We start from the raw sequence: 14,747 nt of genomic DNA on the forward strand, positions 1-14,747 counted from the left end.
TTGCTATTCATAAGGTTTTTCCTGGCCAATTCTTTGAGAAGTGGATGGCCTCTTCCTTCTTCCTAGTCTGTCTCAGTCTATAAACTGGGCTGTTACCTGTGTACCAGGTGCATCTTGCTGGGTTTTAAACACCAGAGGCCCAGCCTCAAAACTCAACTCTACATGTCACCACAGTAGGACAAACCAACAGAGAAGTTTGTCTTGCTGTTGCAGACCTCTCATATCACCCCCAACTGGGTCCCTGTGGCTGACTGTACCACCGTCTGCCTTCCTGGCTTTTAAACCCTTTCTCCTGCTCTTCTGCCCTGCTGTTTGTGCATCCCTGAGTTGTCCCTGGGGCTGACTGCTCCTATGTCCGGGATCCTGGCTTTTATCCCCTTTCTCCTGCTCTCTGGTTCTGCTGCTTTGGGCGGGCCTGAGTTGCCTCTCCTCGCCTAATCCCTTTGGCTGATTGCTCTTCTTTCTGGCTTCCTGGCTTTTAATACCCTTTCTCCTGCTCTTCCCGCTTGCTACTTTGGGCTTCCCTGAGTTTTCTCTCCTCACCTGTAACCCTGGGGCTGACTGCTCTTCTGTCCAGGTTCCTGGCTTTTTATCCCCTTTCTCCTGCTCTTCCAGCCTGCTACTCTGGGCAAGCCTGAGTTGCCTCTCCTCACCTAATCCCTTCTGCTGACTGCTCTTCTCTCTGGCTTCCTGGCTTTTAATCCCCTTTCTTCTGCTCTTCCCGCTTGCTACTCCGGGCATCCCTGAGTTGTCTCTCCTCACCTGTAACCCTGGGGCTGACATATATCACATCTTTTTTATTTTGATGTGAAGGTTTGTAATTTTTCTTTGAGGTTTCTCTGTGATACATGATTTATCAGTGATATGATATATCACAGAGAAACCTCAAAGAAAAATTACAAACCTTCACATCAAAATAAAAAAGAGGCCCAGCACAGATATTTAGCAAAAAATAAAATAACAGCAACAAAGGAAATGAAAACACAATTCATAAACCAAACAAGCTCAGCACAGGAAATTTTGTGGAACAAAGAAATCAGTAACACCACGGAAACACAAGTAACAAAATGACAGCAACAAATTTATATTTGTCAATAATTATACTGAATGTGAATGGATTAAATGCACCACTCAAGCGACAGAGAGTTGCAGATTGGATAATAAAACATAACCCATTGATATGCTATCTACAATAGACACACCTTAGAGACAAAGACATAAATAGACTAAAAATTAAAGGTTGGAAAAAAATATACCAAGCAAATGGTAACCAAAAAAGGGCAGGAGGGGCAATATTAATTTCTGATCAAATTGACTTTAAGACAAAAAACACCATAAGAGACAAGGAAGGACATCATATAATGATTAAAGGATTAATTGAACAAGAGGACATACCATAAGAAATATCTGTGCACTCATTGAAATAGCCCCAAAATACATAAATCAGACTTTAACAGAATGGAAAAAAAAAAAAAAAATAGGTGACTTCACAGTCATAATAGGAGAACTTTAATACACCACTTTCAATGAAAGATAGAACAACTGGAAAGAAACAAAGACACAGAAGAACTAAACAGCACAATCCACCAATTTGACCTTATAGACATCTATAGAGCACTTCACCCAACAACAGCACAATATACATTCTTTTCCAGTGCACATGGAAATTTCTCCAGGATAGACCATATGTTGGGACACAAACCAAGCCTTAATAAATTTAAAAACATTGAAATACTGAAAAGCATCTTCTCAGATCACAATGCTATCAAATTAGAAATCAACAATAGGAAAATCAATGGAAAAAGAGCAAACACATGGAAACTGAACAACACTCTCCTTAAGAAAGACTGGGTAAGAGAAGAAATAAAAAATGAAATTAAATTCCTTGAATCAAATGAGAATGAAAATACAACATACCAAAATCTTTGGGACACAGCAACAGCAGTAATCAGAGGCCAATTTATAGCAATAAATGCACACATCAAAAAAGAAGAAAGAGCCCAAATCAACAATTAGAAAAAGAGCAGCAAAAAAAGCCTCCAGTGACCAGAAGAGATAATAAAGATTCGAGTAGAAGTAAACGAAACAGAAAATATAAAGACAGTAGAAAAAAATCAGTAAGACTAGAAGTTGGTTTTTTGAAGATTAATAAAATTGACAAAACACCTGGCAAATTTAACAAAGGAAAAGAGGGAGAGAATACAAATAACATGAATAAGGAACTAATTGGGCAATGTCACAACAGAACCAACTGGAATAAAAAGGATAATATCAGAATACTATGAAGAACTGTACTCCAAAAAAATTTAAAAATCTGGAAGAAATGGACAGATTTCTAGAAACATACTACTTATCTAAATTAACACAGACTGAGGTGGAAAATTTGAACAGACTCATAACAAAAGAAGAAATTGAACAGGTTATTAAAAAATTACCAACAATAAAAAGCCCTGGCCCTGATGGTTTCATTAGAGAATTCTACCAAATGTTCAGAGAAGAACTAACATCAATCCTACTCAAACTATTTCAGAACATAGAAAAGGATGGAATCTTCCCAAATTCATTTTGTGAAGCAGGTATAACCTTGATTCCAAAACCAGGCAAAGACATCACTCAAAAAAAATAAATAAATAAATAAAATCTTAGCCAATGGACTCCAAGAACACATCAAAAATATAACACATCATGACCAAGTGGGGTTCATATCAGGTACGAAAGGATGGTTCAACATTAGAGAAAGAATCAACATCATTCACCACATAAATAAAGGAAAAAAGAACCATATGATCATATCATTCAATGCAGAAAAGGCATTTGATAAAATCCAACATCCATTCCTTATAAAATTCTCTGCAAACTAGGAATAGAAGAGACATTCCTTAATAATAAAGGGCATATTTGCAAAACCAACAGCCAACATTATTCTCAATGGAGAGAGACTGAAAACATTTCCCTTGCAAATAGGAACCAGACAAGGTGCCCTCTATCACCACTCCTACTTAGTAGTGTATTAGAAGTCTTAGCCAGCTAGGGCAATAAGGCAAGAAAGGGAAATCAAAGGCACCCAAATTGGTAAGGAATAAGTAAAACTACCCCTATTTGCAGATGATATGATCTTATGTGTAGAAAACACAACAGACTCAGCAAGAAAACTACTGGAACTGATTCAACTATTTAGTATAGTGGCAGGATACAAGATCAACATACAAAAATGAGTTGGATTCCTCTACACCAGCAAAGAGATTACTGAAAAGGTAATAAGGAAATCGATACCATTTATAATAGCTACCAAAAAATAAAATAGTTGGGAATATATCTTACCAGAGACACAAAAAACTTGTACAAAGAAAACTATAAAACACTACTATAAGAAACTATAAGAGATATACATAAATGGGAGAGCAAACCATGCTCATGGATAGGAAGATTGAACACTGAAAATGTCAATTGTACCCAAAGCAATCTGTATATTCAATGCAATCCCAACCCAGGGCCCATCAACATTCTTCAAGGATGTGGGAAAAAAACAATCATTAATTTTATATGAAAAGGAAAGAGACCTTAGATAAGCAAAGCACTGTTGAAGAAGAACAAAGTAGGAGGTCTCACACTCCCAGACCTCAAAACCTACTATACAGCTATAGTAGTCAAAATTACTGGTACAATGACAGACATATAGACTGGTGTAATAGAACTGTTGTTGTTGTTGTTGTTTGCCGTCGAGTCAGCCCCAACTCATAGCGACCCCTCCTTGGGTTTCCGAGGCAGTATCACTACGGAAGTAGGATTGCCCAACCTTCCTTCCGAGGAGTGGCTGGTGGGTTTGAACCGCCAGCCTTCTGGTTAGCAGTCAAGTGCCTTAGGCACTATGCTACCAGAGCTCCTAATAGAACTAAGAACCCAGAAATAGATCCATTGACCTATAGTCAGCTGGTTTTTGACAAAGGGCTGAAATTCATTCAATGGGGGAAGAGATGATCTCCTTAACAACTGGTGCTAGCAAAACTGGATATCAATTTGCAGAAGAATGAAACAAGATCTGTACCTCACACCATACACAAAAATTAACTCCAGATATCAAAGACTTAAATGTGAAACTGAAAATTATAAGGTTCCTCAAGGAAGAAATAGGGGCTAATTTAGGAGCCCTAATTCATGGCATAAATAGACTATCAAACATAACTCAAAATGCACAAACAGCAGAAGAGAAACCAGATGATTGGGACTTTCTAAAAATTAAACTTTTATGTGCTTCAGAAGGCTTCTCCAAAGGAGTAAAAAGAGAACCTACAGATTGGGACAAAATATTCGGCAGTGACATATCTGATAAAAGACTTATCTCTAAAATTTATAGAAAACTCCAACACCTCAACAACAAAAAGACAAACAATCTAATTTAAAAAAAAAATGGATGGAAGACATGAATAGTCACTTCACCAAAGAGGATATTCTGGCAGCTAACAAACACATGAAGAAATGTTCGTGACCATTAGCCATTAGAGTGATGCAAATCAAAACAATGACATAACATCTTTCCCCAGCACCAGTAGCAAAGTTCAACAAGACATAAAATAACAAATGCTGGCAAGGATGTGGAGAGATTGGGACTCTCATACACTGGTGGTTGGACTGTAAAATAATACAATTACTGTGGAAAGCAGTATGGTGATTCCTTAAAAAATTGGAATTAGAAATACCATTTGATCCAGCATTCCCATTACTAAGTATGTATCCTAAAGAAGTGAGAGCCAGGACAAGAGCAGATATATGCACACCCATGTTCATCACAGCACTATTTACAATAGCAAAAAGATGGAAACAACCTAGGTGCCCATCAACAGAAGAATGGATAACTAAACTATGGTACATACACAAATGGAATATTATGCAACACTAAAGAATAATGTAGAATCTACAAAATACCGCATAACGTGGATGAACTTGGAGGACATTATGCTGAGTGAAGTAAGTCAATCACAGAAGGACAGGTATTGTATTAGTTCATTATTATAAAAAGTCACTGAAAGGTTTACATATGGAAGGAAACCTTCTTTGCTGGTTACCAAGGGTAGAAGGTGAGGGGAAGGAACACTCTAGATAGGCATAGACAAGTAATGACTTGGGTGAAGGGAAAGGCAATGTACCAAATGTGAGTGAGCAACACGGTGACATTTTTAATTATATTTAAAATAATAATAATAATAATAAAGACATTCCAAAGGAGAAATAGCAGCCCCTGTGTAGCACAGTTCAACACTTAACTACTTAATGAACCTACCCAGAGGCACCTCAGAAGAAAGGCCTGGTAATCTATTTCTGAAAGGTCACAGCCTTGAAAGTACAATGGAGCCCAGTTCTACTCTGATACACATGGGGTTGTCATGAGTCAGAATTGACCCAACAACAACGGATTTATTTTTGGGATTTGATAAAAGAAAAAAAGACACTTGGAGATGCACAAAAGGCTAAAGTTCTTCTCTCCTAAACTGCAACATCAGAGTCTCACAATGGTTTGTAAATAAAAGTTACACATATGGATGTCACAGGATGTGGCATTCACTATGCTAAACCCTTTAAAGTATTTTCTTACTGAAGCTCCACAAAAATCTCTGCACTTAGTGCTAATAATCTCAGTTTTTCAGATAAGTATTCTGAGGCTTGGAGAGGTCCAGTAACTTGATGAAAAACAGAGTTCTAAATGGCAGATTTGTATTGACCCCAAGCCCCTCTGACTGCAAGACTCAAGTTTTCTAACTTTCAATATATTGTCTCTCGCTATGATAGAAATGACAAGAAACTTCTTTAAAAAGATGCAATGTTTTAAGAATAAGTATTTTCTTTCTTTTTTTTTTTTAATCTGAAGGCGCCTCTGCAATGAGAAAAAGAGGTTAGAACAGAAAGCATTCAGTAGCCTCAGTGCTCAACCTATGAGTACTTTCTTAATAAAATTAACAAGTCCCAGTCATATATTTACTGTTGGCTATGGTCTGGATCATTTACCTAAAACTGTATACTCAAGTACTTACTACTCCAACTATAATGCATATTTAATGCAGGCACTGCCTCAATGTTAGTTTCAAGCTGAATGTCATAGAAATCAGAAAAGAAAACAGAGAACTGAACAATGACATTTGTGTTTGCCACCAACCCGGATAATGATAAAGAGAAATGCAGTTGACAGCTGCTGGACATGGGAGAAAAGATAATGTTGTTTTTTTTTTTCTACCAATCCACTTCAAAATCACTTTAAACATATGAAAAGTATATAAAAAAATATTTCTCTATGAATATCCTTGTAGAATTTAGAATGTGATTATTACACTTACATATCTTATATGCCGGCAAATGTTGAGATCAGGGAAGCCACAAAGAGAAAGTCAGAGGCTCTCTGGAAACAATCTTTAGCTAGATGAGGGGCTGTCATTGAGTCACTCCGTATGAATAAAAGTTAGAGTGTTAATAAGTAGGAGACAGCAGATATTGACAAGGTCTATGTGAGAACTACAAAAAAGAATTCAAAGATGAAATAATTTTGGGGAAAAGAAGAAAAAAGACAAAATTCTGTGTTTATCACTATTATTGTATTTCTATGATTTAAGTTGGGCAATCTACTTCCACAGTGATACTTCCTGGGAAACCCAAGGAGGGGTCGCTATGAGTTGGGTCCAACTCAACGGCACATAACAACAACAACAACAACATGATTTGCTAAAACAATCACAAAGGCATTTACTAATTTGTAATCATGACATTTAACCTATAACTTGCAGGATTATTGGGAAGAAATCTTAGCATAGCTAATGATGCTTGGTGAAAATAGTAAATTCAGTATGTTGCTAAAAATACAAAATTTGGTTCTCAAGTTTGTAGGTTAAAAAACTCACAACATTTAACAACAATGGGATACCGTCTCACCCCGGCACGAACAGCAAAATTCAACAAGACAGAAGGTAACAAATGCTGGCAAGGATGTGGAGAGATCGGGACTCTAATACACTGCTGGTGGGACTGTAAAATAATCAACCACTGTAGAAATCAGTAGGAGCTCTGGTGGCGTTGTGTCTAAGGCATTTGACTGCTACCCAGAAGGCTGGAGATTCAAATCCACCAGCCACTCCTCAGAAGGAAGATTGAGCAATCTATTTCTGTAGTGAAACCATCTCAAAAACCCAAGGAAGAGTTGCTATGAGTTGGATCTGACTTGATGGCAGTGAGTTTGGTTTTGGTTTTGTTGAAAATCAGTATAGCGATTCCTTAAAAGTTGGAATTAAAAATACCATTTGATCCAGCAATCCCATTACTAGGTATATGTCCTAAAGAAGTGAGAGCCAGGACAAGAACAGATACATGCACACCCATGTTCATTGTAGCACTATTCACAATAGCAAAGAGATGGAAACAACCTAAGTGCCTATCAAGAGAAGAATGGATAACCAAACTATGGTACATACACACAATGGAAAACTATGCAACACTAAAGAATAAGGTAGAATCTGCTACACACCACATGACATTAATGCACTTGGAGGACATTATACTGAGTGAAATAAGCCAATCACAGAAGGATAAACATTGTATAAATTCACTATTGTAAAAAGTCAAGGAAATATATGGAAAGAAACTTTCTTTGTTGGATACCAGGGATTGGATCAGAGGGGAGCGAACACTGCTAGTTAGGTAAAGAAAAGTGTTGATTTGGGTGAAGGGAAGGGCAATATACCAAAAGTGAGTGATCAACTTGATGGCACTGAGGAAGAGGAAGGCATAGAGAGGTACACAGGAGGTACAGACAACAAAGATGAACCCTTCTGCCTGTATAGTACTGCATTGTCAGTGATGGTAAGCATTGTTTTACAAGTGGATAGATGGGTGGACAATAAATTAAATAAAATAAAGAAACTCACAACATTTAATTCTCCCACTTTTTAAATTCAGTGTCACTACTGTGACTCTTCATATGAATGAAAAAATGTGAGAGAAAAGATTAATGTGGACCCTAATAATAGCAATTTTAAAATTCTATCTAGGGCTGAGTGCAAGATTTTTACCTAAAGAGATTATTGGAGGACAAAAAAAGAATTTCAAAATAATATGTAAAGAATGATTGTATTTTGCACAAAGAAACAAACAAAATTCCAATGCAATTTCATAACTTTTTCCTTTTGTTTTCTAATTTCTTGAAAAGAACATGCATTGCTCCTATAATTTTTTAAAGGGGGTATATAAAGTGTTACATTTTAATGAAATGCTTTTCACTAACCAAAACCACCCAACATGAAAATGGAAATTTATCCATTTCTTATAGGCGCTATTTTGAAGGCCTTCTTCCTAGAAACAGGCATTGTTTCCCAGAGGTGTTAAACCGGACCCATCATGCCTAAGAAACCTTGAACATTTTGTGGCTTTGCTGAAAATGATACTCTGTAACTTTAATTTTCAAAGAGCCATGAAAGATTATTACCTTTACTCATTTCACCATACTTCTTTAATACACATATTTTCATCTTGTATTACATTTTAGCATGGTTCATTCCTGTTGTCATATTCAGCTCCTGTCATTTTAAAATCACACCACTAGATGTTACTTCTAAGAGAGATGACTGTAAACAGCAAATCCATCCATGCATAGTACTAGCATCAATCTTACAGGCCAATATTTTGTGAACTTGACACTAGTATCTAGGGTGCATCTTATATGAGGGCCTACGGTTTTCTCTCCACTTAATATATTGGCTAGAGTGAAAATGCCTGTATTGTATTTATATTTTAGTTGGAAGTATTAAATGGTCTGTTCAGCTCTGTTATCATCATTGTTGATCATTAGTCTTTGTCAATAGGACAACAAGCTAAAGTACTTTTTGAAGAATTGCAAATTCTATGTGTAAATTTTTTTTTTAGAAAAAATGCAAAGAGAATGAGTGGGAGTATGTTGTTGTTGTTATGTGCCCTCCAGTCAGACCTGACTCACAGCAACCCCTCCTTGGGTTTCCGAGGTGGTATCACTACAGAAATAAATTGCCCCACCTTCCTTCACAGAAATAAATTGCCCATCTTCCTTCCGAGGAGTGGCTGGTGGGTTTGAACTGCTAGCCTTCTGGTTAGCAATCAGGATGCATTAAAAAAGAGAAAATATAAAACAGCCTTTCATAAATTTACGTGTATCGGAATACCAGTTATTTGGATACTTACTGTTCTTAATTTACTTATCTGGCTTAATTTTACTTATCTGAGTCTAGAAAAAATATATATTTATGTGAAATGAATGTGATGACTAGTCACTAGTCTCAAGGAAAGTAATCATAATCTGCTGTAATTTTATTACCTTTCTAACTACAAAGATCCCACATGCTGCATTTCACATCAAATTAAACTTTTACGTCATTAAAAAAAAAAAATTGTGAAGGGGTGGAAAGATTAAAGTGTTACTAGGCCTTCAGCAGAGACATCATTTCACAATCATTGTGAAGTCTTTTGCAATTTGGAGACGGAATTAACTACACCACCAGCAAGCCCAGTGACCTTGCCCACTTCACAAACTGCCAATAACAAAACCACAGTTTGAAACTTGAAAACTTTACTAACTAGATAAATCATCTGAAATGAATAATCTGATTACCTGATCTGTCTTTGGGTTGTACCAGGCACAATAAATAACGCAAATAACCACCACCGCCAATAACAAACAAAAAAAAAAAAACTTAAGGTAGAGATAGTATATCAAATGCCATTGCATCTCTAAAATTTTTTGGATAAGTACATTTTAAAGTGAAAGTAAAATTCCATTTAGGATCAATTTTCTGAACAGCCTACATACCCCTCAGTAACTGGAATGTTGCTGCCAAAAGCTTCCAGCATTCAGAATTCAGCCTGTGGCTTTTCTGTCTGTAATGGGATTACCAAAATTTTCCCCACCCTACAGCAGAGTAAGATAAGGTTACTAAATAACAGAACACTTAAACAAAGGCCAAGCATCATTAGCAAATAATGCTCATGAGACTTGGCAATGGAATCACATACTTACTGAGGACTTAAGATATGGGAATCTTCTGTGGTATTACTTGGCTCTAAGAGTTAGGAACAAAACAGCTGATAAACTTGAGCCTTTGAACACTTTATGTATTATTTACATGAACAATTAAATTCTTTGCAACATCTGAAAACTAAATTTAAAATTATGTTTATGGATATTTTAAATTATCTTGAGTATTATGTATAGATCAAGCACTTTAAAGGAAATATAAAAATCTCCACAAATAATGGGATGAAATGTCCAAATAATTTTCCTTGATACAGGATTCACTGTAATTTGCATTTCACAATATTTTCATGAATGTAAGAAACTTTCATTATCATAAGTATCTCTACTACCTTAGAACTTACCTAAACTAAAGATTTCGCCTCATTAAATATACATACTTCTCAGGATTCCTTCCTTCATCTTTCTCTCATTCTAAACAGTAACCTTGTTGTTGTTGTTGTTGTTGTTGTTGTTGTTATGTGCTGTCCAGTCGGACTCAATGCATAGCGACCCCTCCTTGGGTTTCTGAGGCAGTGTCACTACGGAAGTAGATTGCCCCACCTTCCTCCTTCAGTAGGGGACCTCATCTACACCCATGATTTCAAGCTGGTATCTCTGGAGTTCTAGGACCATATACTTACTTGCCTGTTGAATATGGCTCCTAAGGTTGTCCATCAGGAATCTAAAATTCAATTTGACCAGATAAGATCCATGCCATTTTATATCTAAAATATGCCTCTCTCCATATCTCAGCAACACTCAGACCCAGCATTTGAATAGGGAATACTTGAGGAGAGAAGATATAGTCCAGGTCCTTCAAAGTGACATCAGAGACTTCTCCACATGAAACTTATTATAATCCAAAATTTTGAAGTGTTTAATGCCTAAATGAAATTTTTTAAAATAGTGTTCATCTGTTGTTGTTTGTTCTTATATGCTGTCGAGTCGGACCTGACTCATAGCCACCCCTCTTTGGGTTTTCGAGGGGTATCACTACGGAAGGAGCTCTGGTAGCGTAGTGCCTAAGGCACTTGACTGCTAACCAGAAGGCTGGCGGTTCAAACCCACCAGCCACTCCTCGGAAGAAAAGTTGGGCAATCTACTTCTGAAGTGATACTCCCTTGGCAACCCAAGGAGGGGTCGCTATGAGTCGGGGCAGACTCGACGGCACATAACAACAACAACATAGCTAGCCTATGTAACCAAACAAAACAAAACCCACTGCCACTCAGTTGATTCCAACTCGCAGTGACCCCCATTGGGGTTCCACGGCAGTAGATCTTTACAAGAGAAAAAACACTGCCCAGTCCTTCAACATCTTCACAAAAATTGCTATGTTGGAGCCCATTGATGCAACTATTGTGTCAACCCATCCTATTAAGGGTCTTCCTCTTTTTTGCTGACCCTCTACTTCACCAAACATGATGTCCTTCTCCAGGTACTGGGCCCTCCTGATAACATGTGAAAAGTATGTGAGATAAAGTCTCTATCCTCACTTCCAAGAAGAATTCTGGCTGTACTTTTACAAGGCAGATTTGTTTGTTTTTCTGACACGCTACGATATATGCAATATTCTTTGTCAACACCATAATTCAAAGGCATCAATTCTTCTTCTATTCTCCTTATTCATTGTCCAGCTTTATCATGCATATAAAGCGATTGAAAATACCATGGCTTGAGTCAGGCATATCTTAGTCCTCAATGTGAAATACTTGACTTTTAACACTTTAAAGAGGTCTTTCTGTAGCATATTTGTTCAACCCAGTATGTCATTTGATTTCCTGAATGCTGCTTCTATGGATGTGGATTCAGAATCCAAGTAAAATGAAATCCTTGACAATTTCAATATTTATCATGATGCTACTTATTGGTTCAGTTGTGAGGATTTTTTTTTTTTTTTTTTTTATGTTGAGGTATAATTCATACTGAAGACTGTAGTCTTTTGTCTTCACCAGGGGATACAGAAGTTCATTTCATAGTGATAAATGGCTCAATAAATCATGAGGACATAATTCTAAAGATTTATACACTTTATGACATTGCTTCAAAATACATGAAGTAAACAACTGATAGAACTCAAAGAAAAAATAAACAAACCCACAATTATATTTAGGAATTTCAACACTCCTCACTAAATAGTTAATAAATAATAGTAATAATAAGTAGATAGAAAATCAGTAAGGACATATAAAACAACCAACTTGATTAAACTGACATTTACAGAAGAACAAAAAAGCAAAAAAAAAATCCAAAGCAAGTAAAATAAAAGAAATAATAGTGCAGAAATCAAAATGCAGAAAATAGGAAAGAAAATAGAAAAAAAAAATCAATAAATTATTTCTTAGAGAAAATCAATAAAATTGACAGACTGATGGCAGAAAAAGAGCTAAGATACAAATTATTAATATGAGTTATAGGACAGCTATAACATTACACATTTCTTGAGAAAATAAGAAGAGTAATAAGGATATATTATCAACAACTTAATGTCTACAGATTCTACAACTTAGATAACATGGATAAATATCTGGAAAGATATAAATTACCAAAGTTCACTCAAGAATAAATGGATGAGCTGAAGAGTACTAAGTTTATTTCAAAATTTGAATGTGTAGTCCAAACCTTCCCACAAAGAAAACTTTAGTCCCAGATGCCTTCACTAATGAAATCTATCAAATATTTAAAGGAAAAATAGTATCAATTCTCCACAAACTCAGACAATTGAAAATGGAAAATACTTCCAAACTCCTTCTATAAAGTAAGTATTAATGCAAAATTAGACAAAAACATTGTGAGAAAAACAAAATAAAACCTTCAGACAATATCTTCCATGAACATATACACAAAATTCCTCAAAAAATATTAGGAAATTAATCCAATACTACATAGAAAGGATAATGCATTATGACCAAGTATGTTTTATCCCAGGAATTGATTTAATAAACAATATGGTTTTTAAGGAGCTCTGGTAGTGTGTACCTTAAGGCATTTGACTGCTAACCAGATTGGCAGTTCAAACCTACCAGCCACTCTGCAGAAAGAAAACTGGGCAATCTATTTCCTTAACAATTCACCATGTCAAAAACCAATGGAGGTCACTGTGAGTCGGAACCTACTTGATGACAGTGAGTAAATATGGTTTTACATTAAAAATTGATCTATGTGATTCACCACATTAATAGTCTGAAAAAGAAAAACTTTATGCTTATTTCAAAAATGCAGAAAAATAATTGACAAAATACAACATCTAGAAAAAAAATTTCAGCTAACTATAACTAGAAGGAAATGTCCCCTACCTGATAAAATGCATCTATGAAAAACTCACATTTAGTATCATATTTAATGACAAAGAACTGAACAAAATTCACCCTAAGATTAGGAACAAGTCAAGGATGTCTGCTTTCACCATTCTCTACAACACTGTTCTGGAAGTTATAGCCAATGTAATAAGACAAGAAAATAAAAGGAAAGTGAAGCAGCTTGAAAAGAAGAAAAACTGTTTTTACTTTTCCAGTGCTCTTTCTATCATACTTCTAACTTTACAATTTGTATTTTCACTCTTCATATATTTTAAATGAAGATCTGGTGACATAGTTGGTAAGACATGCTTGGGTGCTAAACAGAAGGTCAGTGGTTCAAACCTACCAGCTGCTCCATGGCTAGAAGATAAGGCAATCTACCACTGTAAAGACTTACAACCTTGGAAACTGGTCATGAGGAGTCAGAATCAACTCTATGGTAAACCAAACCAAACTCACTGCATTGAGTCGGATCCAGATCCGACTCATAGCGACCCCTCCTTGGGTTTTTGAAGCAGTATCACTACAGAAGTAGATTGCCCAAACTGCCTTCCAAGGAGTGGCTGGTGGGTTTGAACCACCAGCCTTCTGGTTAGCAGTCAAATTTTAGCCATTACTCCACCAGAGCTCCTAACTCTATGGAAGTGTTTTTTTAATATATATATACATACACACACACACATATATTTTGAACAGTAAAAAAATTCCAGAAGTAAATTAAAATTAGAACAAAATCATTATCAGTAATCATATATAACCTATAAACAACATAGGGAGCCCCGGTGGCACAGTGATTAAGCACTCAGCTGCTAATGTAAATGTTAGTAGTTTGAACCTACCACTACTTTATGGGAGAAAAATGTGGCAGTCTACTTCCATAAATATTTAAAGCCTTGGAAACACTATTGAGACATTTCTACTCTATCCTATAGGGTCTCGGTGATCAAAATTGACTCAATGGCAGCAGGTTTGGTTTGAGCTTATAAAGAACATATTTTTTTCTTTGTCAGGTTACCTTAGGGAATTGCTTTGAATATCACTGTGCACAAATAACCCTCAAAATAACTACTTCAAAATCTCTTTTTAAAACATCTGAATTATTTGTTGTCTTAGAATTATCATTTAAATATATGCCCTTTGTCAAACGCAATGCCTTATTATAGAATTCAAGTAAAATAAATGTAAAAGAATAGACTAGAGACAAAACTGTCTTGAAATAGTTATGTAGTACTTTTATATAATTTATTTTGTTGTTGATGATATACATGGCGAAACACATGTGGTGACATATAGACGTGAGTTTTGAGGCTGAGACTCTGGTGTTTAAAACCCAGAAAGATGCACCTGGTGCACAGGTAACAGCCCAGCTTATAGACTGAGAGAGACTAGGAAGAAGGAAGAGGCCGTCCACTTCTGAAAGAATTGGCCAG

The sequence above is a fragment of the Orycteropus afer genome, unplaced genomic scaffold (assembly GCF_000298275.1).
Source record: "Orycteropus afer afer isolate SDZICR_OR568_19922 unplaced genomic scaffold, OryAfe1.0 scaffold00297, whole genome shotgun sequence".
Lineage (NCBI taxonomy): Eukaryota > Metazoa > Chordata > Mammalia > Tubulidentata > Orycteropodidae > Orycteropus > Orycteropus afer.